This window comes from Aptenodytes forsteri, unplaced genomic scaffold (assembly GCF_000699145.1).
Source record: "Aptenodytes forsteri isolate BGI_AS27 unplaced genomic scaffold, ASM69914v1 Scaffold265, whole genome shotgun sequence".
NCBI lineage: Eukaryota > Metazoa > Chordata > Aves > Sphenisciformes > Spheniscidae > Aptenodytes > Aptenodytes forsteri.
The window spans coordinates 1,853,584-1,858,112 of record NW_008796175.1 but is presented as its reverse complement, the minus strand read 5'-3'; positions in this window follow the sequence as shown (position 1 = coordinate 1,858,112).

The following is a 4,529-nucleotide window of genomic DNA, read 5'->3' as shown; positions in this document are numbered from 1 at the left end:
CCCAGCCTCAAAACAGGTTCCTTTCTACAATGGCAACTTCAGGACCTTCTTTAAGGTAGGCTGGATCCAGAGCTCAAGGGGCCCCAGGCCATCAGACCCATCCAGGTATCCCAAGACCATTGGTTTCAAGGGCTCTTCTACACATAGAAATAGGCTTCTTTTTTTTTTCCCCTCCCTCCATTGGTATAGCTAAAGTTTATTTTCTTTTATGCCAAGCCTTTGTTCCTGAACAACAGACTGCCCTGAGGGAAGGATGGAGAAGGACTGTCTAGAGGTTTGTGTGTTGTAAGGTCACAGCAGGCTTTCCCTGACGTAAGTCACTGATAGCATGGCTAGACTCACTAAATGACATACAAGTCTAGAGTGGACAATTAAATATAATTTTGAAGTGATATTTATCCTACTTGGAAAGAGCATTGGATTTACAATGTCTAATCCTTTGCAAAATGTCTGTATATTAAATAGCAATATTTAATGTGACCACGTATCCTCGTGGTGGTCTCGTTAGTCTATCCTCTTGCTAAAAATATTCTTGGTTTGTCTCTGGGAATACGGGAATTCTCATTAGCAAATCATAGTTAGTCTTACCTAATACAACAGCACAGACTTACATACTTGGAAAATACATCAAAGAAACTAAACGTTGGCTTTATGCTTTTCTGAGTGGTAAAAATAGTCAAAGCAATCAGTTATTTTCTTGTGAGAATATAACAGAAAAAAAAAACCAAACCACAACATGCAAAAGATAGCAATAATCTTGTGCATGTGTAACTTAGACCGTACACCTCATTGTGCTCAGACCATACATCGTACCCACAGCTACATCCTTTCATTCCCTTTATGGCACCACTTGGAGGTCCTCGACACGAGCCATACCGACCTAGCAGGGTTATGTGCCAGGTGGAAACAACACCTCACTGAAATGCTCTACATCTACGCCAGGCTCATTTTGGTTTCTTAAATCGTAGCTTTCATTTCGTCTCTTCATTACAAGAACTTGGCCTCCGAATTGCAGGCAGTTGCTTGCTGAATTTCTCCAAAGTGGGTGTTGCTTTCACATCACCCCCGCAGAAATACTCCAGCCTGTGGGAAGAAGCACGAGCTCTGTGTTGCCCTTTCACACAAAAGCCTAATTTGCAAAAAAAATATACGTTTTACAGAAGTGTTAAAGGAAGCAACTGGGAATTCTCAAGACAGTACAAAGCACCTCCCATGAAGCGTGCTGGTCACGGGGCCCCACTGCCAGACGCTAGTTTGGGCTCAACTGTTGCATACGTCTTTCTCCCTCCCTGCCCCTCAAGGTCAGTTCCCTCATTCACCAGCAACTAGGCTATTTGTTAAGGTGACTTATAGGCAAGAGAAAGCACTAGTTACCTTGCAAAATAGCATCAGGAAGACAAAAACAATCACACCCACAGGTTTATTTTTATTGTCATAAAGACTACCCATCAGCAAAAAAATGTAACGACACTTTTTGAAACACATGGCAACTCTTGGGGGGGGTGGGATATATAAAAAAAAACCCCTCAGACTTACAGATTTTGCCTGGCAGTGGGACCCTCCGGGGATCTGGTTAGACAGCAAATACCACTTTGCATACAAGAACTCATTTGCCTTCTCTGCTTCATTTAGCTTCCATATTGAGAAAATGAAGTGACCAAAGTAATTCTCACATTCTCCAGAAGGCATCCAGTTTGGAGATCACCCACTCAAATGGCACAGCCCAGCGAGGAGCAGCCAGGAACAACGGAGGCAGCCCAAAACCGCTGGGCAGGTGAGCGCTGAATCCGGCCCCTCTTACAAATGGAAACAGAGGCTGCAAGAGATGAGGCTGAGCATGCCTGCAGTGAGCCTGGCTGCAGACGAGATGCTCCCCTGTCTGGAGGAAGCTGTGCCCCGAGTGTTGAAGCTCTTGGGTACCAGGCAGCCTTGCAAAAGGGCATGCACAGGGCCCGAGTGCTTCCCTGGCCTCCACCACCCTTAAGCAGCAAAACCCTAAGAACCTATCAAACAGGCTGAAAGATAAGCAGTATTTTTTTTACTAAAATTACTTTAAAATCACTGTAGCTTTCATAAAACTCATTTTACCAGTAATTTTATCACATCGTTTTGGTAAAAAAAGCTCCCTCACTGCTTGGTGACAGCCACGAACAAAACTCGCACCACCCTGTGCCTGTAGTAATACGCTCCAGATCTTTTTTCTGAGCCTAAAATTACTTGAAATAGCTTTTAATCAAGACACGTAAATCTGATCTGTGACCCACACACAAACATCTCACGCTGTTCCTCATCATTCACTGGAGCTGGAAGGAAAATGGACCTTAAATGAACATTTAACATTGCATCTGAGTATTTAACATTGCATCTTTTTCAGCCAAGGGAAATCAGTTCCCCTGTTACATCCTTCTTGTTTATCACTTCATTCAGCTGTGAACACACAATTATTGGCGATAGATACTCTAATAAGTAACCAAAGTTACTTTTACTGAATAAGTAAACTGTGAAGCTTTCTTGTGTTGCCTACAGAATGTATTTTCTCTTATATTGTCTGCGATTATATTACCAGAGTCCTCCTATTATGCAAACCTGGTAAATGAAGCAAAAAAATACCAGACAATTTGAAAGGTCTGAATAGGACAAATGTTGCTGGCAAAATGGCTGGTGGGGCTGTACAGTTTCTAAGAACAAGCTGCCACTAAACTACTGCACCTCTTTCCAGCGTCTTAATGATGGAAAGCAAAAGTGGGAGCTTGTTAAGAAGTGGTAAAGCACTTCCTAGAGGCAATGAGAAGGAGAAGGGTTGAAGCTGCCATATATTTGCCACTGTACTGCACGTTTTTACAACCAAATGTTGATGTATAAACCATCATCCATCATCTATGATGGAACAAGCACTAAAAATGGAAGAAAGAAGATTTAGCTGCTATTTAGCCACTCAAGTTTTTTATTTAGCCGTTCAAGGTGGTTTGATTTTTTGCCTTTTTTTTTTTTTAAACAATTCATCCCACTCCACCTTGACAGCTTGTTTACAATTTGTTTCTAGCCACAGACAGCTGACAGATGTGATGTAAATTAGCAAGACAAGACAGCCTAAATACAGAGCAGGCAGCACAGCAGAAGACACGCAATGGGACTGCAAGCCACTTCACACGCTTCAACATACCTTGAAGTTTTCATCTGAAAGCAGAGATGGGCATTAACCCCTGCAATTCCAGGCAAGGTTAGTTTCCAAAACTGACTGCATTTAGGAGCAGACCCAGTTTCTGTTGTATAGAGAAAAAGTAGGTGGCTTTCTGTGGCTCGACTCTTTCAGACAAGAACATTTTCAGCTCAGTTCCACTATCGTTAGCAGCGTTACTAAAATAATTATTGCAGCTCAGCTTGTGCACTGGTGACCTTCTCCTTGATGACCTCCACAGTGCTATGGTAACGAGCCTGCATGACAGGCCCTGCAGAGTGCCAAAACTGCTCTGATCTGCAGGAGCAGAGGTGCCTGTGGGGAAACACTCCCCTCCAATATTCTGAGTTGTCAGACGTGAAGTCGTCTGTGTATTTTCCAAGCAAAGGGGTAGGGACCAGAAGGAAGAGGAAAACCAAAGAAATCACCTAATAAACCCAAATGGGTATCTCTAGTGGTAGTAAATTCAGATACCTGGGGTCTCCCTTGCTGGGATCTTGACATCGCATGCTTTGGCTTCTCAAAAAAACCAATACGGCCAGAGAAGAAGCCACTTTGCAGTCTTTTGACTGGGCCCTTCCAAAACATTACTCTCCAGTTTTGAAAGGCACACGACGGTATCCGATATTCATACCTTAGTGTAATGCATCTGAGAACGTGCCGTCCAGGATCTGCAGACGAGGTCACAGGCCTGGTCAGACTTACTTACTAGTCTGGTTGAGTAATTTTACTGAAGATTGTCAAATCACATGGACAAAGTCTTCAGTTAGTGAGTAGACACTGACAATTGATCAAGGGGCATACCACCTTCTGCAAGAGCAGCACAGGTGCATTCAGGAGCTCATGGTTCACATCACACAGCAGTGATGCACAGCATTTTGGCAGAGGCATTAACCAACAGGGACGAGCATCACTTGGCTCAGAACACAGCTGGCTGAGACGCCACCACATTTTTTTAAGCAGTTACTCATCTGGAAGATGGGGAAGCCCTCTCACCCCGCATGTGGCAGTGCTATTTCAGCATGGCAAGCCAGCCAGGTTGCAGCCACCTCCCACACTTGAGCAGGGATGGTTCAGAGCCAGGAGGAGCAGCCTGTACCACATTAGACATTTAATCTGTACCAGACTTTCAATCAGTTACTCCTGCAGTGAGCCCAGTTACTTGCAGCAATTCAAGAACTGTTTTCATAAAGCAACCAGTGCTTCCTCATGAGGTTCTCCTATGTCTTCCATGTGCGGTCAATACAGCAACTTGGCAGTGTAGTCTTTGCTGTTGACATCAAAAAACTCTGAACCTGACCCATCATCTACCTTCAGGCAGATCACAAGATGTTAGGGCTTTTGAGGAAAA